Source organism: Macrobrachium rosenbergii, chromosome 15 (genome assembly GCF_040412425.1).
Source record: "Macrobrachium rosenbergii isolate ZJJX-2024 chromosome 15, ASM4041242v1, whole genome shotgun sequence".
NCBI lineage: Eukaryota > Metazoa > Arthropoda > Malacostraca > Decapoda > Palaemonidae > Macrobrachium > Macrobrachium rosenbergii.
This window is the reverse complement of record NC_089755.1, coordinates 25,355,757-25,380,176: the sequence shown is the minus strand read 5'-3', so window position 1 is coordinate 25,380,176 and position 24,420 is coordinate 25,355,757. Positions and strand designations below refer to the sequence as shown.

The window sequence follows — 24,420 nt, the reverse complement described above, 5'->3', positions numbered from 1 at the left end:
GACTAACAATAACAGTCTCCCTCTCTTTCCTTAAGCCCTGCCGGAGAAACTGGGAGCTAGTTGCCTCAAAGGCAGGCGAAGAATAATTGATAGATTCGGAGCATCACGAAGTTCAGCCCTTTCATTCTACAGAACCCATGAAATATTGTTGCCAGGGGAGAACATCAGGCCCTGCTTGGGAAAGAGGGCCAGGCCAAATTTCTGGATAAGCTAAGTGTTTTTTTTTTTATGTGCATTGATTTTGTCGGAGATAGATTATTCTCTTAGTCAGCAGCGTTGTTAGACAAACGAATTAAAACGTACAAATATTTTAGTTTGTATGAGAGAGAGAGAGAGAGAGAGAGAGAGAGAGAGAGAGAGAGAGAGAGAGAGAGAGAGAGACAGAGGGAGAGAGACAGAGAGAGTACAAGGGGAATCTCAGTACGATTGCGTTTTCATTTCGTTTTATGGACACGTTCAAGAGAGCCAGCTTTCCTGCCGATCCCATAACTAGAATCCTATCACTTGCACTGTGGTGATATTGGAAAGGAACCTGAAGTCATTCACAATATGGAAACTGTAGGTAGAAGTCCGTATCAACCAGACGAACACTTATATAAGACATAGATTGTTGTTGGTAGAGTGTACAGAGGTAGTACTTGCCCGTTACGCCTGTAACGACATTTGAGGATGAAGGAACAACACACGTAAAGGGAATGAGATATGGTGTTTTTATTTCAGTTCTATAGAAAATGTAGATTAAGGGTTTTTTTTGGACTCCTATTATTATAAAAGAGACGCTGGATGGTTATAGAATTTTAAAGTGCTGATAAGTGTACAGGAAGGAGGCCGATGTAATAATTTTTATTGCTTTTTTTTATGGGCCTGGGCGGATATCTGAAGATGTTAAATTCCGTAGGAGGCGTAAAAATCTAGGAAAATGGTTGCCGGGGAGGAGCAGGAAAATAACTTGCTGAATAGAGCGGGAGAAATGGAGCTCTGATTGCCTAGTTCCGAAGAGTAAACCATTTGACTCAGATTTGAAACTTGTATTTTTGTCAAAAGCTCTCTCAGGGCAATGGGCTTTCAGGGACTCCTTCCTTCAGCCTTCCTAGTGCCTTGGTAGAAGTACAGGCCATGAAAAGAGAGCGTCGACTTGCTCAAGAATTGAGAATGATTATGGTGCCAAGGATTAAAAGAAATGTGTGTAAAAATAATAGATGGATAGTATTCGTAAACCTGAGGAGATGACTGTCAAGCAATAAAAAGAGAACAAGTAGCAAGTTTATTTCCGTAAACACTGAATAATAAAAAACATGCATAGTGTGTAGAGATTGAAATGAGCAAAGGTAAAATATACAGTTTTAGTCATCTGTCCAGTCATGATCCACTCCTCTGTACCCTGTATGAGGGTAGTTCCGTCAGTGCACCTCGTGCGGTGCATCGTAGGCATTACTCGAGATCATTTGCAACGTCTCATCGGCCCCTAGCTGCAAATCTTTTCATTCCTTTTACTGTACCTCTGTTCATATTCTCTTTCTTCCATTTTACTTTCCACTCTCTCCTAACAATTGGTTTATAGTGCAACTGCGAGGTTTTCCTGTTACACCTTTCAAACCTTTCTACTCTCAATTTCCCTTTAGCGCTGAATGACCTCATAGATGTTTGGCCTTTGACCTAAATTCAATATTCTATTCTATTCCATTCCTCTGTGCAAATTAGTTATCAGCAAGCAACCCTTTGGGAACGTTGCGACAGCGAAGTATGAGAAAGGAAGATGGGCTCAGAATGGATATTGGATTTTTACTAGGGTAAGAATCCAAGAGAGAGAGAGAGAGAGAGATGAAGAACTATGAGGGGAAAATAAAATGCTTTTAATTTCTTACGTACAATTATCTCTCGTCTGAAATGAAAAGGTTTTCCACTGCGTGTATGGCATTCCGGTGTCAATGCCGAGAGTCACTCGATATGAATATTATATTTTCTTCAGTCATTATGTAAATGATATACTGTCTGTTCTTTCGTATCAGGTAAGATTATAGGATTAATCGAAAGTGGAACAGTTTTATTTCTTTTGAGCATTCTTTTTATTTCCTTTGAAGATAATTTTTTTATGGAGTGGAAATCGATGAATTTTTGGTCTGATTCATTTGCAAACGCCTATTCATCCTCAAGTTGTAGTCTGTCATTGCTACTAAAACTGTATGATCTGGTTGAATTCACAGTTAGATAATATTCTCAGAAAGAGCTAGAGAGTTTGGACACAAAACAGAAACTACAAGATCGGGCGCACAAATTGTTTTTGGGGTGCGTTAATTTGAAAGTTTGGCTCGGAAGGCAAAGACGCTGAAAACTGTAATGCATCACTCGAAATCTTCGCGAAAAGTTCCAAACGTGGATCAATTTGCATTTGGTTCGGTGCAGCCGTTTAGGATTAGTTGGACGCACAAACTATCGCAACTAGTTAGAGCTGATTAGGTTATAAAATGCCATGTATATTTATGTATATATATACAGTATATATTAACTTGATCACTTGCACAACTGTACTACGCATTCATAAAAAAAGAGTAACAGGACTTCATTCAAGGAGGATGGTATCTAATGGAGATTTTATTCACAAAAGCTACAGGCTGTGAAGCACGGTGGGGACAGACTAGTCCTCGAAAGTTTGTAACTTATTTGAATAAAATCTCTTCTAGATACTATCCTGTTTAAATGAGGTCCTGTTATTCTGTGTATGTATATATATATATATATATATATATATATATATATATATATATATATATATATATATATATATATATATATATATATATATGACTATTTATCACATCACCGTGATTCATATACAATCAGAAAGCTACAAACGTCCTTTAATATCAATTCTCTACCTCCAGGAAGTAATATATTTTCATATATGTTACCGAAGGGGAATTTTTAGGTGATAATAAGTCCACCGTCCCCGTGGGATCAGTGGACTTATTATCACTAAAAAACCAACTTATTATAATATATTACTTCCGAATTGAATGTTAAGAAGACATTTGCTCTGATATATATATATATATATATATATATATATATATATATATATATATATATATATATATAATTCTAATAGCCACAATGCCCTCTTAACTTCGCTAATTCTTCGTGCTTTTTGGATATGCTTGTAACTACAAGCCGATAGATCAAGGGAAGGAAATTGAAGAGCCTGTGACGGCCGGCCGCGGGAAGTGAACCCAGTTACCTTAATCACAAAGGAGGTCACGTTGCCGACCTGACTACGAGAAGGATAAAAGTCTATCACCTCTCGTACATATATATACCTGTCGTTTTCAGATATATTTATTAGAGCTGGAATAGACCCATCCTCACCATCGTAGCCAAGTGGGCAATCGTTTTTATTGCTACGATGGTGAGGATGGGTCTATTCCAGCTCTAATAAATATATCTGAAAACGACAGGTATATATATGTACGAGAGGTGACAGACTTTTATCCTTCTCGTAGTCAGGTCGGCAACGTGACCTCCTTGTGATTAAGGTAACTCGGGTTCGCTTCCCGCGGCCGGCCGTCACAGGCTCTTCAATTTCTTCCCTTTGGATCTATCGGCTTCGTAGTTACAAGCATATCCAAAAAGCGCAGAATTAGCGAATATTAAGAGGGCATTGTGGCTATTAGAATTACATATGTGTCTGGTAAAAGTGACCAGTAGATTCTGCATATATATATATATATATATATATATATATATATATATATATACATATACATACATATATATTTATATGTGTATATGATATGTATATGCATACATGTATATATATATATATATGTACTGTATATATATGTATATGTATATGTATATATATATATATGTATATATATATATATATATATATATATATATATATATATATATATATATATATATATATATATATATATATATATATATATATATATATATATATATATATATATATATATATATATATATATATTTACATGTATGTGGATGTGGGTGTGAAAGTGGTAGACACTTTCAGAAGCGTAGAACCATAAAGTTACTTAGCATACCGGAAAGAGCATATGGTAGGAGACGATGTATGACAAAGGAATTGGTAGGAAAAAATTAGTGTGGGCCTAGGCAAGGAAGATGTCTGGATCAGCTGTCTGTTTGAAACAGTTGTGGATTTGTCTGGAAGTATCGAGAAAAGCTGAAATTGTCATACAAGAACCTAAAAAATGCTTACGACATAATCGATGGAGAGGCAATTTGGAGGGTTGTTGCATGCAATTGAAAGTTTTGAGTGCTGACTTGAAGCACGAGTAAGAATATTTGGTCTAAACCTAAGTATGAGAAAATGGTTCGTTATGTCTCCATATCATACTGGATTGCGTGAGGATAAGAAAATGATTCATGAATGTATTATGTAGTGGTTGCTATTTGCAGATGATACTGTACTCAGTGGTGACGGGGAAGAGAAACTGCAGATAAAAGCGAAGGAGTTTGAAAGCGTTTGCAAGAGGAGAAAGTTGAGGTTGAGTGTGAGTGCGAGTAAGGGTAGGAGTGTACAATTAGAAACTGAAAAGGAAGAGTAGTGAATGTTAACGGGGGGGGGGGGGTGAGATAATGGAAGTGGTTGATAGTATAAGTATTTGGGAGTAAATATAATCCATGATGGTAGTGTGGGAGAGGAGTAACAGAATGCATGATGGAAATAGGGCCATGATGTGTAAAACATCGGGAAGAGGCTTGAAATCAAGGTAAGAGTATATGAAGGGTGTGTAGAGCCAATACTCATTTTTGGAAGTGATGCGTGCATGTTGAATGCAAATGAAAGATAAAAAATCAAAGCTTGTGAGATGCATGGTGTACCTGGTGTTAGAAGATTATTGAAAGGCGGGAAGACTATAAGTACAAAGAAGTATAAAAGGTAGCGCAAGTGAGAGACGTGATCAGTGTGTTATGAAATGTTTCAGTCAGGTAAAAGATAAAAAGCTTATGAATAAATTAACGTTCGGGAGAGGAGTACCTAGAAGTGCTGGGCATATGGGGTGGAGGAGGTACTGGAAAGGAAGAGTGAAAGGTCATGCAAATAAGGTTATATAAATAACGTTCCATTTTTCCGTGATTCAGTTACACACACACACACACACACACACACACACACACACACATATATATATATATATATATATATATATATATATATATATATATATATATATATATATATATATATATATATATATATATATATATATATATATGCAAATTTCGTTGAATTCTATGGCTTTTTGATTGTTGATTAACTTCTTATTAGTTTGACAATATTTTCTGAATCTTCTCCGTTCTTCCAAATCAGTTGATGGACAAAAAACGAAGATTAACTCTCTCTTCCATTTACTAAAAACACAACACCACAGCTGTTCCGTCACTCGTCGTGACCTCTTCCTTCAAAGTGTATAATCCTGTTGTTTTTTTACAGTGTGCGGACGGATATGTAGCATCCAAAACAAAAATAATACAGTAAATCATTATAGTAATTATAAGTACAGAATAAAAAAATTAATTTAATTACAGTTTTAAAAGTACAGTACAATAAAATTTATAATATAAACATAATTTACAACGTGAAAAATAATAATGAGAACAAAAACCACGTGTTCTGGTGGAAAACAAACAAACAGAAATAGAAATGCGGGTAGACGGATTACGGGGATAGGGGTGGAAAGGGGGCGGGAAAGCACATGATTTAAAATGTGTTGTTGCTGTTGTTATAGTTGTTTCTTATGTTAGCGTTGTATGTAGTAGGGCGTCTGCTAGATGGGAGTGACCTTTCTGCTTCTAGTTGTCTGTTCATTGTAGGTGTTTGCAATAAAATGCAAACAGATTCTGCTATGAGTAATCTCTGGCGGTTATGTTCTGTGTAGATGATATCTGTATTCTCCACTAGCTCTTGTGTCGTAGGTTTGCTGTTGTGATGGTCTATGTAGTGTTTTTTCTCCATCAGCTGAATTTGGAAGAACGGAGAAGATCCAGATAATATTGTCAAACTAATAAGAAGTTGATCAACAATCAGAAAGCCATAGAATTCAACGAAATTTCCGTACAAGAAAAAACTTTTGCCCCAAAAGCTTATATATATATATATATATATATATATATATATATATATATATATATATATATATATATATATATATATATATATATATATATATATATATATATATATATATTTGTGTATAGATATATATATAAATATATATAAATATATATATATATATATATATATATATATATATATATATATATATATATATATATATATATATATAATTTTGTGTAATGTTTTGAATATACGTTCAGCAGATTATTTTGAAATAATAATACTGACTACATTTGCGATTGATTATATTTTTACCTTTGCAGCCTCCGCTACAAGTTTGCTTCATGGCAACCGCTCATGGGTTAGATGTTCCGTAGCCTTCGTATTTTTCTTTTCCTTTCAGAATGTATTCCTCTTCGTTCGAGTGGTTTGACTCCCATCTTGGAAGGGAAGAGGACAAACCTCCGTCTACTCTTGTATGGAAATACTAATCCAATCAAAACGGAAGACAAACAAGTGACGTTCATCAATTAAGGGATACCACGCTGTCGTTAGTCTTAACAAGTTTGTGAGGAGAGAGAGAGAGAGAGAGAGAGAGAGAGAGAGAGAGAGAGAGAGAGGCATTGCAGGATGAAGAAAGAGAGAAATAGTGTGCGTGAAAGGATTTAATGAGAAATGAAAATGATCAGATTTGTGGGGTTTTCTTAAAAGAATCTGGTCATAGTTTAACCCAGTGGATTAGTTGGTTACCATCATCTTGCAGGAATGAAGACCATCTTCATGGCGTCAGTTCTGACATTAAATTTTCTCATCTTCTGATTTAGTTTGGTATAAGGCTTTGGAATCCCCTTCTCTGGAAGATGAGAGGAATTTTATCTAACAACTCTCTTTCCGTTTTATTCCAATTTGACTTGTAATAATTTATAATTCCCACACCACCTCTTATGCTGCGTAGCCATTGGAGGCAATAACCCAAGATTTGGAGCGACTCCAGTGTTAATCAGGTCAGTGTTCGAGTTCATAGTGATACTTGTTCTGACTTTTTTGGGGGGAGGACGAAGCGTCAAATCGGAGTTAAATACAAAACCAGGTCCTCCTCTTCATACCCTTCAATTTTTAGGTCCTGTAAATCCGATTTGCCGGTGATTACTTTGATACTAAATAGCTCAGCTGAATTCCACTTGAATTATGTCAGGTATGGAGATTTATATTTAATCAAACCCGTTTCCCTCAGGCTTATTAAGGGATCCTTCAATGATGCTCTCGTAAATCTTCTGAGGGAGAAATAGAGAGAGCTCAAAAAGCGTTCTAATGAGAGAGAGAGAGAGAATCGTTGCGGATTACTCTTTGCATTTGCATCGAAAACCGCTTTCTTTTACACAAAACCAAAGTTCCCTAAGTTGTTGATCACCTATTTTAGTCTGTGTACAGACGGTATGAAGTTATTTACACTTTTTAAGTATACACACACACATATATGTATATGTGTATGTGTGTTTGTATATAAGTATGTATATATGAATGAATACATACACAAACCATACAAAAAAAGGTTCAAACAAAAGGGAGAGATGAAAAGCGTTTTGTTTTGGGTAGTATCCCAACCGATTTACGAGCAATAATGGTTATGGTAGTATCCTGGAAATATATACAGGGGTTTTCTAAATGACAGGCAGTAAAGGGACACAGAGTTCATTTGGTTTCGGCTGAGCTTAGTGGATAAGGATGAAATATATTTAAAAAATATACGGTAGATCTTATCTGGTCTCTCGTGTGAAAGAATCGTGTTTTTTTTGTCTGCTTAATTTTATCGGCTTCGAGTATCTGCGACACGAGCTTTTAGAAGCAATCTGCAATTTATCCCACTTTAAGATGTGGTTGGTGATACTTATTCGATTGAAAAGGGCTGAATTTGATTTCTGTATCATTCTCTGGGAAAAGTTTTTCCCAGTGAAATCCAAGGATGACTGATTACATTCCTTACACAATCTAAAGTATCTCCATAATAATAAAATCCGAGAGGATCTGATCTTGTTTGTCCTCCCCGGGTGACAGTGGGGGAGACATGCCACAGCCACCCACCCCTTGCAAACCGGTTTGTCCGCCACGGGTGGGGACGGGTTAGGTAGGGGAATGGGAAGGTAAAGAGACATCCATCCTCCTCCTGGAAACCTGTTTGTCCTCCCCGGGTGGGGGCGGGGTTGGTAGGGGATCGGGATGGTAGGGGGAGACAGTAGCCCTGAGTTCCAAAGCGCGTAACGCGCCCCAGCAACCTGGTACACTAATATCTTTGGGCGCTCCCCCACCCCTCCCCCCCCCAGCATGAGTGACCGAAGATCCTACCGTATTATGGCAGGTGAATGCAAAAGGAATATCTCCTCCCAGGGTTTAACTCATCTCCTTGATGCGGCCCAGGTATTGGACTTCCATTTTATTGTTGCACGTTTCTTTTGACCTCGTCTTCGGGGACACAAAAGAAAATCTGACTCGCTTTATATACCGCTTTTTCAGCGACACGGTCAGGGTATTTGAAGGAGGACAGCTGTTCACGAGTCTTTGTAGAATTCGTATCCTTCCTTATATTCAGGAAACAAATCCTTAGAAAGCGTAAAAATAAGTTGCTTATCGGTCCAGCCTTCCCTGAAATATCTTCATAACTAGAGAAATGGATGAAGACGTCCAGACACCAAGTTTCTCGATGTGTGGGAGGTAAGGGTTAGGCACGAAAATGTATTTTTGATTAGTTAACGGCCCTTCGTGTAAACGCGTTTACGTATTTACATATATTTTGTAACTCAATTCTTCAGTGTACCTGTGTTTTCATAGACTTTTTTTTTCGAAATCCACTCTGGATTCTTGATTTTCTTCTCTCCTCGTGATCTGTATATCGTTCATACCATTTATCATTCCTACCATTAATTGTATTTCATTCTACCTTCGTAGTTTTCATTTACATGCAGTCTTATTCAGAAGAATTACTGGGACCGTCAGGTGTTTATTTTATTTACTTCCAAGATCCCTATATACGTTCCGTAAGACTACCAATATGTCACCGAACATTTGAGCATAATTACTTTATCCTTTTTCATGTTTACCTTAACTCTAAAACCACGATGATGCACCAGCGTTGAAACCTCCTCGTCAAGAATCAATTTTAGCCGAGATGCCTTATCTCACGAAGCAGTCTGTGATGCAGAAACGAGGAAAAGTAAGCCAGCAGTGGGCGTAGGCGTCGTGCAGTAGAAAGGTGTCAACAAGTGGGCGGAGGCTGGTGGCAGGCAAGCTGCTAGTAAACCATCTGGCAGCAGGCTTCCCAACTACAGGTTGGGCGTAGGAACGGTAGCGGTGGAAGGAGGTGGGCGTTGGACGCTCGTGGTGGCGGGCGGGGCAGGGCTGGGTGGAAAGGAGACCTGTGTGGAAGGGACGGGGCTGGTGTGGGATTGCGTGGGTGGTATGTATTGATCAGTAAAGATAACGTGGTTGTGCCCCTTCTCAAGGAGTGGGCGTGGCCATGGAGGGAAAGAGAAGGGCTCGACATCGACTCCCATGGCCGATGGGAGGGTAGGTAAATAATGGACACTGCCGTCGGTTATATAAGGCAACAGATGATTAATAAGGAAGACGAGAAGCGATGATACACAGGGTGGGAGACTCTCTGAAGGTGTCAGAGGAGGGGATAAATGACAGTGGTCAGAATGAAGAAAATATATTGATTCGTAATAGCCTTAGGAGAAACATTTCCGAGGAATAAAAAAAAAAAAAAAAAAACCAGATGGATAGAACAGACAGGGAAACTGAAGGAAAATAATCACAAGTGCGTCTCGGTCGGTTTGAGTCCAGAGATCCAAATCAAACCTCTTATATCCTTTCTTACATTTCATTATACTGACGACCCACTCTTAGTCAAGGGCCTGTGTTGGCATGCGGCCAATTATTCTCAAACCAACTAACCAAGACCTCTAGCAGGTAAAATCATTCGGCAGTAAATATAGAGCCAAGTCGGTAACTGAATATTAGCCAGAAATAAATAAGAAAAGAAAGAAAATACATTGCTCGTATCTCTATGATTTTTGTAACCCCGATTACATTACTGAACCAGTCAATGAGGACCGACGAGTTTTCCGATAATTTTCCTGTTTAACATCAGGAATCATAAAGGAAGAGCGACTGTCAATTCGCGAATTTTAAGTCAGCGAGTAGCAGCCAAGTTCTCTTGTTGCTATTTTTCAGTGGTTCTGTCTGCAAGTACACAACACTCGGCGATACAAAAGGGAAAGGGCAACGCGCTTCGCACCTGGAAGATCTGAGTGTTTTACGACATCCTGCCATCAGCACTTTACTCTTCACTTTCACCTCCATAAAAGGAAATACTGTAAATTGAATTTTGAACACGGTCCATGCATGCGCCATCATCATTATCTTGCAATTTATCTCATATTAGGTGAGATAATTTCTGTGAAATATTGCATTTGCATCACTTCCCGTTGAGCGGGTGGTTACAGCAAATGTCCTTTGCGGAATAAAATACCGATACGAGAATTTAGTATTAGGGGATGAATTCTTGTTTAAAACATGTAGTGCATGTAGGTATAAGTTTTGTTTCTGCTTGTATAGACTATGACGGAGAGAGAGAGAGAGAGAGAGAGAGAGAGAGAGAGAGAGAGAGAGAGAGAGATACAGTGCAGACAAAGAGAGATATCACATTTTTTGTCCAATTAAGCTGATGCTTCAGTTATCTGTTTTTATTAAGGTTCAACATTCATTCCTCGATTAAAAGCAAGAGAAGAGTGGATCCGCTTCATCACCTGCACGGGCAAGAGAGTTCGCGTCATTTGGGAGAATCGTTTTATCCGATCGAGTAAAGGATTTCCTCTTGCGTATTGAAGGATAAAATTATTTTTATCATGGGAGAATAATAACAATAATCGTGATCATGACAATAGAGAAAGATAACCTTCTGCTTGCCATCCCTTTCTTCCCACCAGGCTGTCCAACTTCTCTAAATGTATCTTGTACTTAATTTAGGCATTTCATATGAGAACAAAATTTACTCTTGCAAGCCCAATGTGAGTCGAGTAGCTTAACTAAGTTGTCTTGCTAATCTATTGTAATTATAATATGTGTAAACATTGTTGTAAACATCATCTTGATGATGACTTCATGATATTACGGATATAACGATCTCCTGTTATTATTAGATTAGTAGTAATAGTATTATTTAAATCGGACGAAAAGATACTGCTGTGGCCTTGTTCCATATGGATAGGTTTCATCTACTGAAAATAATAATAATAATAATAATAATAATAATAATAATAATATAGTATCTCACAAATGCACTTTTCTAAGGAACCCAACCATACTGGAAATCAGGGAATTATCATATATAATGGATGGCCTGAGAATTGGCTCTCTTTCTGGGATTTCCTATTGACATATCAAACTTAATTAAAAATTTAGCATAATTTCAATTTATTAGAAACATGGAAACTTTGGAATTGCTATCGGAAGACGCCCATGTATAATTAAAAAGGTCTGAAGTTGCCCGCCCATTGAAGGATGAATGTCAGCAGAAGTGGAACAATTTTGGAAGGAACTCTTGCTTTGTCTCTGGCGAATCGGATGAGAAATGGGCTTGGCCTAAGGGTTCAGAGGACCCCGAACTACAATCGGATCATGAACGACACGTAATACAGTTGGTTCTTTTTTTTTCCAGTATTCGGGAGAGACAGCATAATGTTTCCTGTTAATATAGACACCAAAGAAATTTATTCATTAGTCCGACTGCGTATGGGTGTAGACCTTACAGATGGGGTCTAGTAGTTTTTCTATTAAAATGAATACAAATGATTGAAGAGCAACAAATAAAGAGAAAACCTGAGAGATCTGTGCTTATACGAATATTCTAAGATTCTTTTTCACAGATGGTTCAACAATGAATCAGCAGTTAAAGGTTGAATTCAGGAGTAAACCTTTCTTTCTGTCCTCTGAACAGCTCTTTATAAGGGTATATATATATATATATATATATATATATATATAGTATATACATATATATAAAACCTAAAACCTGGAAAAATCCAGCCATACCTAAGAATGACAATCTATTTCTAATTCTTGGGAGTAGCAAAATCCACAATTGCCCTAACTTTATCATCATTCATTTTAACACCCTCTTGAGAAATGACATGATCCAAATATACTATCTGCCTCTTCAGAAAATTATATTTAGCCAACTTTATCTTCAAACCACTAACCTCTAAGCCTCCTGAAAACCTCCCTAAGAACCTGTAAATTATCCTCTACTGAATCCGTGGCAACTAATATGTCGTCCATATAAATGTATATGGACTTTTCCTAACAAACCATGCAAACCTGTATTCATTAGCCTAGTAAATGTCATAGGACTACCTGATAAGCCAAACGGCAAAGAGAAAGTACCCTTGCATCAGATCAATTGAAGGATAAATATTCTTGCCCCTAATCTCAACAAATAAATATGACAAACACGCCACAGGGTAGTGATCAGGAATGGTTTTCTCGTTCAACTTCCTAAAGTCCACACAAACTCGGACTGAACCATCCTTCTTAGGCACTGCTAACAATGGGAAATTAAAAGGCGAGGAACTGGGCCCGACAATGCCTTCTTCCTCCCACTTATTAAGGAATACTATATGAGGGAACAAAAATAGGCTTAGTCTTGTCCTCCAACTGAACCTTGTGTTCTAACACATCTGTTAATCCTAACTTAACCCTAACTTATCCCCTTTAAGTACGACTATGTCCGCAAACTCAGCCAGAACATTTTCCACCCCCAACATATTCTTTATAATCAGCATTGGCTAAATGATCCCTAAAAACCTGCGGCCTAGCCTGTAAATCTGCTTCTGAAAAACTACAAAAATCTCTGCCAATAGCAACTGAATTATCCTCATCAACCCAGTCAACAAAGTCGATTGTCTAAGTACCCTTCTGATAATTGCGAACTGAATCATTACAGTTTAGCAATTCCACCCAAGTATCCCCTGAACTCGATACCTTGTTTATAGAACCCGTATACACTACCCCCCTTCAGCTTTTTGCTACACTCATCCACACACACCTGTCTGGATTAATGCACTCCTTTCACTCGAACTTTCACCATAGCAACCATACCAGGACCAAGAACCACATCATCCGACAAAACCCCCTTATAACACTTCTTACCCACCGACACATGTTCAGTATCCACCCGCAAATTCTCATGTACACCCGATCCATTATCATCACCCACTATACTCACATCCATCCCCTCATAAGGCACAAACACACCAGGTACTCCAACCGTTATACAACATACCCCTGTATGAACCGAGAGTTTTCGTTTCTGACACCCTGGATGACCCAGTAACAAAGTATTACCCAAAGCAGCCCTCGTATAACCAGAAATGGTTCTGTAAAAGATCTACCCCCAAGAGATAAATCCACATCTATGTATCCCAAAACCCATAACCTATTTGCTTGAACATCACGTACTGTCTCTTTAGCAGGTCTCAAAGAACAATTGGAAAACATCGATTGGAACAACTAATTCATCAAATTAATAGAGGCGCCTGTATTGATAAATATATTTACATTGATCCCATGCACAGACCCTTTTACCACTGGCTTCGCCTCTGAGGGTTCCCCCAGAAGCCCTATATCACAAGAAACACCCATCCAGTTTCCCTATACAACTGATTGGCCTTTCGGCAATGTTCGCCAATCACTAGATCCCCTCAAAAACCCCCTTGAGGAACTTTTTTACCTGAGCTACCAAAATTCTGAAATGTAGGCCTACCATTATACTGTCTCAGAGACGGACAAGACCGCCAAGGATGACCATACTCCTACAACCGCCACAATACTTAGCACGGCAAAATCTCTTAATGTGTCCCTGCATATTACAAATAAAAATGAACCCGTGGGGCCCGAGAACACAACCCAACCATCGACCTCTGGCTGTTCCGAATTTCAACAAAACCCTTCAAACCGCGGACTGAATTTCCGCGCCCTACACAACCATAGGCTGACTTAAGGAATCTCTGATCACTATTTCCTCTCGCCATTTTCGCAGCTTTCCTCTTCATAAATAAATCCGTTAACTCACTCTTGGCTGATCACAAATACAAAACTTCCCAAGTCCTGCAAAAGGACACCCCTTAAAGAAAAAACACAAAAACAATTCTCACTGAATGAATTTCCACACAGGAAGAAACTCACAATGTTAATTCCCCTTACTCTCACAATTAATCCCCAAAAATCAAAAGAAAGTACTAATTAAACCCACAATGAAATCCAAAATCCCATGGGGAAAAAAACAGGCGGGCCGAGCACACAGCTGACCGCATAGTAGGTCAAGTTGAACTTCGAGTCTTCAAGGGCAAACAACAACAACAACAACGACAACAACAACAACAAAAAATAAGTTATCTTACTCACTTCTATGACTGCATGTAACCATTTCTCACAGTGGCTGTTCTTCTCCACTAACACTGCACAAAGAGCGAATCACACCAGCCGCAAATCGAATTGAATATTTATTGTATGGTTCCTCTCATAATATACCAATAGAGGGTGCACACACGCACGCACTCACTTAATAACCCCTCCCCGTAAGTGTGACGACACCATCAGGTTCACAACGCTTCCATGAATCTGTCACGTTGTCTCCATGCGTTTTGGTCAGAAGGCACAAACGAACATGTCAGATACCTGCTGTATCTAACTGCGGAAACCACCAACGTCAACATAAATGCCACTTGCACCGGATATACCTTTCCACAGGCCAGCACATAGTTCACTAAAAGTCTTAATATATATATATATATATATATATATATATATATATATATATATATATATATATATATATATATATATATATATATATATTACATATATATATATATATATATATATATATATATATATATATATATATATATGTATATATATATATATATTTTATATATATATATATATATATATATATATATATATATATATATATATATATATATATATATTTTTTTTTTATTCCTGAAGACGCTGCTGTTAAGCGAGAAAACGATCCGTCGACGATTAGAAGTAATTGAAAACAAAAGTGAATAATCATTCTTTGTTTCTGGGAAGCTTACATGAAGAGAAAAGACAAGTATAAAAAGATTAAAAGTAAATGTAAAAACTAGTCTTTGCAAATAATGCCGTCGACTTAATAGAAATTGCACAAGCACAATATATATATATGAATATATATATATATATATATATATATATATATATATATATATATATATATATATATATATATATATATATATATATATATAATATATATATAATATATATATAATATATATATATATATATATATATATATATATATATATATATATATATATATATATATATATATATATATACATACATACGTCTGCGGTTTCTATTCAAGTATGTGGCATTGCTTGCAGACTATTTTTTTTTAGACTTTGAATCTTTCCATGCTTCGTGTTTTTCTCTTCATGTAAGCTTCCTGAGGACCGTTTCCTCGCATATCGGCAGCGTCTTCAGGACTAAATAAAGTGATAAGTCTTTGCAAATAATATATATATATATATATATATATATATATATATATATATATATATATATATATCAATAAAAGACTTGCTAAAAGGGTCAATTTATTCCCGACGTTTCATAATGGCTTCATTACATTTTCGAGGGCTGTATAAAATAAATAACATAAATTAAAAAGGGTATAAATTTAAATTTAAAAATTAAGCACAATTGGTTACAACAAAAAAAAAAATTAAAAATAGAAGGGACAATTAAAAGGACAACGTAAAAAAACAAAACAAAATCTCTCTAAAAAATATACAATATAAAAAAAAATATATATATAGGCCTATATAAAAAAGTAAGAAGATATGGACCAATCTATTCAGTGGCAATGTTAAAACTAAACAGAAAACGAAAGACTAAGAGAGAGTACAGTGTGCCGGCAGAGGTTTGGCTGTTTAACAAGGGGACGAGTCGTTTAATCATTAATGATTCCAAAATGGCCAATTCATGGCTGCTAGAGGCTCGCCCTAAAACAGAAAAATCCTTATTTTCAATTGAAGTTTTACATATTCTAGAGTGATTTCTGATATTCGGCCTCTGGGTTTGTAATTTTACTGCCTGTCCTATAGCTTACTCCACGATGAGAGTCTATGCGTACCTTCAGAAGCCTCCTGGTGGATCAATATAAGTTCCTAAATTACATTTAGGACACGTATAGCTATACACACACCCGGAGGACATATAAGGGCATAAACGATCTTTGTATTTAAATAAAGACCCGATGGTGAGAGGATTAACAGGTATCAGGTGGACCTTAATGGCTCCAAACTTACTTTGGATCTGTTGTGAAAAGTTTTTCTAAAAGTATTATCAAATAAAAATGGAAATTTAGCATAAAAATTCAATTTAGGAACACTGTAAATTGTAGGTTTGAGGGAGAAGTACTTGTCTAGAAGCGTTCAATCATTAATGATTAAACGACTCGTCCCCTTGTTAAACAGCCAAACCTCTGCCGGCACACTGTACCTCTCTTAGTCTTTCGTTTTCTGTTTAGTTTTAACATTGCCACTGAATAGGTTGGTCCATATCTTCTTACTTTTTATATATATATATTTTTTTTTTTATATTGTATATTTTTAGAGAGATTTTGTTTTGTTTTTACGTTGTCCTTTTTAATTGTCCCTTCTATTTTTAATTTTTTTTTATTTGTAACCAATTGTGCTAATTTTTAAATTTAAATTTATACCCTTTTTTGTAATTTATGTTATTTATTTTATACAGCCCTCGAAAATGTAATGAAGCCATTACGAAACGTCGGGAATAAATTGACCCTTTTAAGCAAGTCTTTATGTCCGCCTCCCCATTGATGTATACCTGGCTGAAAACCGCTGTTTGGATATATATATATATATATATATATATATATATATATATATATATATATATATATATATATATATATATATATTTATATATATAATATATACTATATAATATATAATAATATAACATATATAACATATATAACATATATAATATATAAAATATATATATATATATATATATAATATATATATATATATATATATATATATATATAGAGAGACCAGAGAGAAATGAGAGAGAGAGAGAGAAGGCTAAATCTTGGCCTGATGGTTGAGACGCTTATCTTCGGCTAGAGATCCTGAGTTGGATTCCTAGCGAGCCGGAACGTTTGTGGGATTTTCCGCTTACTTTTAATGGGCCTCTGGTGGGATAAACAGCGAATTCACTGCTTATTAGTAAGTGTGCGGTAGGGCTGGCAGCTGTTACAGAGAAGAGGAAGGGGCCAACTTCTTCATTTAAAAAAAATTTGCTGAAAACCGGAAGGCTAACAGCTACTTTAGCCACCACAGTAAATGCTGAAAACCGGAAGGCTAACAGCTACTTTAGCCACCACAGTAAATGCTGAAAACCGGAAGGCTAACAGCTACTTTAGCCACCACAGTAAATGCTGAAAGCCGGAAGGTTAACAGCTACTTTATCCATCGCAGTAAATGCTGAAAACCGGAAGGCTAACAGCTACTGTAGCCACCACAGTAAATGCTGAGAACCGGAAGGCTAACAGCTACTTTATCCACCACAGTAAATGCTGAAAACCGGAAGGCTAACAGCTACTTTATCCACCGCAGTAAATGCTGAAAACCGGAAGGCTAACAGCTACTGTAGCCACCGCAGTAAATGCTGAGAACCGGAAGGCTAACAGCTACTTTAGCCACCACAGTAAATGCTGAAAACCGGAAGGCTAACAGCTACTTTAGCCACCACAGTAAATGCTGAAAGCCGGAAGGCTAACAGCTACTTTAGCCACCACAGTAAATGCTGAAAACCGGAAGGCTAACAGCTACTGTAGCCACCGCAGTAAATGCTGAGAACCGGAAGGCTAACAGCTACTTTATCCACCGCAGTAAATGCTGAAAACCGGAAGGCTAACAGCTACTGTAGCCACCGCAGTAAATGCTGAGAACCGGAAGGCTAACAGCTACTGTAGCCACCGCAGTAAATGCTGAAAACCGGAAGGCTAACAGCTACTGTAGCCACCGCAGTAAATGCTGAGAACCGGAAGGCTAACAGCTACTTTAGCCACCACAGTAAATGCTGAAAGCCGGAAGGCTAACAGCTACTGTAGCCACCACAGTAAATGCTGAGAACTGGAAGGCTAACAGCTACTTTATCCACCGCAGTAAATGCTGAAAACCGGAAGGCTAACAGCTACTTTAGCCACCACAGTAAATGCTGAAAACCGGAAGGCTAACAGCTACTTTATCCACCGCAGTAAATGCTGAAAACCGGAAGGCTAACAGCTACTTTATCCACCGCAGTAAATGCTGAAAACCGGAAGGCTAACAGCTACTGTAGCCACCGCAGTAAATGCTGAGAACCGGAAGGCTAACAGCTACTTTAGCCACCACAGTAAATGCTGAAAGCCGGAAGGCTAACAGCTACTTTAGCCACCACAGTAAATGCTGAGAACCGGAAGGCTAACAGCTACTTTATCCACCGCAGTAAATGCTGAAAACCGGAAGGCTAACAGCTACTTTATCCACCGCAGTAAATGCTGAAAACCGGAAGGCTAACAGCTACTGTAGCCACCGCAGTAAATGCTGAGAACCGGAAGGCTAACAGCTACTTTAGCCACCACAGTAAATGCTGAAAACCGGAAGGCTAACAGCTACTTTAGCCACCACAGTAAATGCTGAAAGCCGGAAGGCTAACAGCTACTTTAGCCACCACAGTAAATGCTGAAAGCCGGAAGGCTAACAGCTACTTTATCCACCGCAGTAAATGCTGAAAACCGGAAGGCTAACAGCTACTGTAGCCACCGCAGTAAATGCTGAGAACCGGAAGGCTAACAGCTACTTTAGCCACCACAGTAAATGCTGAAAACCGGAAGGCTAACAGCTACTTTAGCCACCACAGTAAACGAAGCTATTACTTTCGTAAGCGGGATTCGAACCTTCGTTTCGCACGAGATGCATAGTGAGGGCGTACTATCAAAAACTTTTGTCAGTGCTGTTTTACGGAACCTCTCATGTAAAATCCTGCCTGGGAAGGTGACAGCTTTTTCATTTATTTTCTTCTCAGGTATAGTTTTGTAATGATAAGCATAACCTGAAAAGTGTGAGAAAGTCGAGTAGTTAAAAGAGAAGTGGCTATAAGAGATATGCAACTCCCCACACACACACACACACACTAACACATATATATACATATGCATACACAATTTACATATATGTATATTATATATGTGTATACCATATGTACACTTGCATACTTGCATACATATATATGTACAGTATGTAAAGTATACCTTAGTTTAACCAGACCACTGAGCTGATTAACAGCTCTCCTAGGGCTGACCCGAAGGATTAGATATATGTGTGTATATACTGTATGTATATGGTTTTACAGATAAGCGATTTCTACAATGCGCTGTCATTAGAACCCCTGTCGCAGTAGTGAACGTTACGCCATGTGCAGGTTAATTAGAAGGACAAGATGAAGACGTCTGCGAGTTAGTTAACGACTTCAATGGCGAAGCGGGGAGAGAGAGAGAGAGAGAAAGAGAGAGAGAGAGAGAGCCTGCAACCCTCCTACCACGCAACATAATGATGTCGTAACTAAGATCCGTATAATTAGGGGGAAGGGACTGACACACCCATCTTGATAAGATCTCTATAATGATTACGGTTAATGGATTTGACGTCGAGATAAGTAGCGATATGCAGCTAGGAGATACATGAGTGCAGGTCTGTTGTTGTTGTTGCTGTTAGTCAGAGCTGTTGTTTCAGCCATGTTTACCTGTGAATTATAATTGGGCTCGTCATGGCAGTTTCCTGTGACCTTTCAGTATGTATGTTGGCATGGGAACTTAATACTTTTATTTATTATTACACATTGGCATATATATGTTTTTTCAACAGACGTATGTATAACGGTAATTAGTGAAATCTTGAATTAAGGTAAATACTACATGTAAGCTTATTATATATCAGTTTTGATGAAATTGTTTACATTACTTTTGATATAGAACTGTGATTCATTGCTGTTTAAGAGAACACTGAACATGGTGTTCTCTGACCATTCTGGCTGTCAGAAATCTCATATTGCAAATGGAGATCTTTTCCTGAAAATATCTCGGCCGATAACATTCCATTCGCCTAAATTATACTTTTTTTATTTTTCAGGTGAGAACAAAAGAAGTCTTTCAGTCAAAAGAACGCTGTAAGTAGGTCCTCAAATTGTCTTGAATAATAGACTGGCAATAATGTTTTGTCATTTTTGAATGCGGGTAATTTATTACTAAGATATATACGAAAATATACCTATGTGTATATGCATACACATGCACACACACATATATATATATGTATACCACGCATAAATGTATTTATGTATATATTTTTTCAACAAAAGCTATTTCCCCTAGCGGAGATGGCGCCTAAAAAAGCAAGACAATGCTCACTGGCGTATTCATTAGCCATTTCATACATCTATCCAGGAAGCCTCCATCGAAGTATATCAAACCCTTTACACACATTGCGCCATTCTTCTTTTTTTTTTTTTCACGCACTAACTGGCTTCCTGGACTTTGAGGCTCTTCCCTTCCAGTACTTTTTCACCCCATCTGTCTAACATTTTCTAGATCTTTTTCTACCCTTCTTTTGATACTTCTGAACTGGATAATTTTTTACCAACCTATTATCCTCCATTCTTTTCACCTTATCAAACCATCTCAAAACTGATTCTTCTTTTTACTTATGATGACAGTTTTATTTTTTCTACAAATATCCATTCTTCATAATTATGACACACACAGACTCTTAAACAAATATCTTTTGAACGTCAGCCATTTTCTTTCATTCATATTTAACATCCACTGTCTGCTTCCAAAATTAAAAGCTGGCTCAACAGTCATTTCATACTTTTCAACCGTGGCTTTTATAGGCGCCTTTTGCTGCCGTTCTTGCTTTGCTTATTTACCCCCAAATACCTATATTTATCGCCTGCTTCCATTTTCCATTTTCCTACCATCCGTATTGTCATTCATTTCTCCATCTTCCTAGTATCCGTTCACTCTCATAATCATTATTTTGTTCACATTTATTTCCAACTTTCTCCTCTTGCAGAAAGTGAGGTTTTTCCTCTAGCGTTTGTAGTTCTTGTCGCTATTGCCAATCAGTATCGTGAATTCTGCAGACATCCTGTGATACCACAATCTATTCACAGTTCATTTTCTTATTGCGCAGATTTTTGGAGACATCAGACACACATGTCACAGACCCATTTTCACACCAAACCAGTCACTCTCCCATCTACAAATTCTGATACGCTTCACTTCCATTACAAAACATTATATTGCTCTCAAAATCTTGTCCCATGTATCATATACCCTCTAAATTCCTCTATCAAATGTATTACAAGATTTTTTAAGTCCAAGCAATGAATATACAGTTTTTTCATTTTACTTTCAAACTTCTCACATAACTGTTTCTAAGTAGACACTGAACCCACAACTCCTCCCAAGCTTAATACTATATCATTCCCGTATTGGTACTTCTGCATTCTTTCTTTCCCAATAGAATTATTACTGTACATCCTCCTTGGTTTACAAAGTCATATTTTGGTCCTTGTTATTCATCGAGTATTCTCTATTACTTTTGTCCTAAAATAATAATTATTCTTCTTACTCATTTCGTTGAGTCCATTCCTTTATCCAGACATATCTTACAAAACATGGGCAGTCACTTAGTCACACTGTTACCCCCTTACCACAGCATCTTATTTGAAACTCGAATAAAATTTCGTTCTCCGAGCTTTTCTGGTATTCGCTCTGTCTCTGGATTCACACACACACCTATATATAAATATGTATATACAGTATATATATATATATATATATATATATATATATATATATATATATATATATATAAATTTATATATATATATAAATTTATATATATATATATATATATATATATATATATATATATATTTATATATATATATATATATATATATATATATATATATATATATATATATATATATATATATATACATACATTTTTAATCCTTTTCGTTAATCTTTATATTTCACCTATATAAATTTTCTCGCTTTGTATGTGTATATATGTTTATACATACATATTTACGTACGTACATGTTACTTAAATTCTTTTCACCGTTCTTATTTTATTTCCATATAGGGAATTTCTCTTTCGTGAAGGACTTATTGACAAGATAAGGTCCTTTCTGTGCTTTGTCGGAACAAATCCGTGAACGTTTTTGATAATGGTATTAATTTTCTTCGTTTGCAGTTTTCTGTCTAAATTTGCAATGTTCCTTTTCAGGGAACCCTTAACCAACCCTGTTCTCTCAGCTAGTTATTTTGCTTCCAGTTTCCTAAACCGAAGCGCCTAAACCGAAGCGCCTTCTCAATTATTTAATCCAACCGGGGGCCACAGCACCGGGCCTTTGGTCCGAATATATTCATCTACTCTTGATTAACCCAATTTGTGAACCGGTTGCGGATACGAATCCTACTGCATACGACGGTTAACTAATAGGAGTTCCCTTTCCATTCGTGAATTATCTGTCACCAAATTTCCTGGAAGCCTTTTGTCAGGCCGCCAGCTTTTCAATCTGCAGCCAGGGGAGCACTGGTCAGGAGACACGTCTGTCAATCAATGTACTCTGTTGTAATTTGACAGGTGAAATGCAGTTGCGGGCTTAGTATTGGGCCCACTTTGAGGATTGCTGTAATGCAGATGAACAGGCTGAGACTAAAATACATGGGCGGCTGGCTGCGACACTCATCAGACACACAAACACACACACATATATATATATATATATATATATATATATATATATATATATATATATATATATATATATATATGTATATATATATATATATATATATATATATATATATATATATATATATATATATATATATATATATATATATATATATATATATATATATATATATATATTGCGTGTTTGTGTGTGCGATCAGCCTTCATTCATATATATATATATATATATATATATATATATATATATATATATATATACATATATATATATATATATATATATACACACACATACATACACATATACATATATATACACATACACACACATACACATACATACATGTGTGTGTATGCATTTGATGTATATTTGTATTATATAAATACAGACATAGAGGAGATTCTAACGGAAGATACTAAGAGTAAGCTCTTTTCTGGATTTCTAAATAAAATGAAAATTAGAAGCTAGACTGAAGGCCGTAGAAGAACGAAGACTATTTAGGAACTGCTATCGAGGCAGTATGAAAGTCTGAACACTCTTAATTTACACTTTTGCAGTATTTGACAAAAGAGCAATATAGCCTATACAAGATTACCAGATAATTTTCTTTCACATAGTTGTGCATGCTTTTAACAAATCTCAGAACAGTTTATTCTGTTATTCACTTACTTTAAATATTACTTCTTCCTTTGTTGCACTGATTGCAGAACTAATAGTTTAATATCCCATCACTTTCATAATTCGCAGTAACAGTAGATACTAGTGGCAGATGATATGTAAAGGTGAAAGAATATTCAGCATTTGTTCCATACAGTTACTAAACAAGAGAGCAACTTTCAGTTAGCTAGCAAAGGGATATATTTTCGCAATTGAAGAAAAGCAAAACAAAATAAATAATTTAGGAAATATGAAAATGAAAGTTTAAAAAATGAGAGGGTGAGTGAGTCCCAAGATTCCGTGTCATATTCTTTAAGAATCAACGTGTCATTTTCTTTAAGAATCAAAGAAAACCGAGCGTACGATACAGACGAAAAGATGAATAGAAATATCGACGTTTGTAGAAAAGTCAAGTATCAGTTCCTTAAAGAATCAAAGATAAACAATCAGATGGAACTAAAACCAGTAGCAAAACCACTGTGCTCAAACAGGCGTGTAAAAAACATGGACGTGCAATGCAGTTGGAGGTCAGTTTTTTATATCTCATTTATACAGATGTCTCATGCACGACCTTATAATTAATGATTAGCTGAATAGCTCTGGAATGAGACTTATGAATTATAAGCGAAATGTGTATAAGGCGCTCTTTCTACCCTATCAGTATGACAGTAAACACGGTTATGATTTATAATACAATCGGT

At 36.6% G+C, this 24,420-nt stretch overlaps 1 protein-coding gene across 6 annotated transcripts in view; it reads left to right on the top strand.

The window, feature by feature from the left end:
• Positions 1–24,420, top strand: part of LOC136846465 (cyclic nucleotide-gated channel alpha-3) — a 995,562-nt gene that overhangs the window by 381,458 nt on the left and 589,684 nt on the right. Inside the window, exon 1 of one of the 6 annotated variants that reach the window (XM_067117264.1) lies at positions 20,419–20,455. The exons of the other annotated variants lie outside the window; for them this stretch is intronic. The gene's annotated coding sequence lies outside the window, so the exon portion shown is untranslated. Of the gene's footprint in view, positions 1–20,418; positions 20,456–24,420 lie in introns of those variants that run through there. 6 annotated transcript variants of the gene reach the window in all.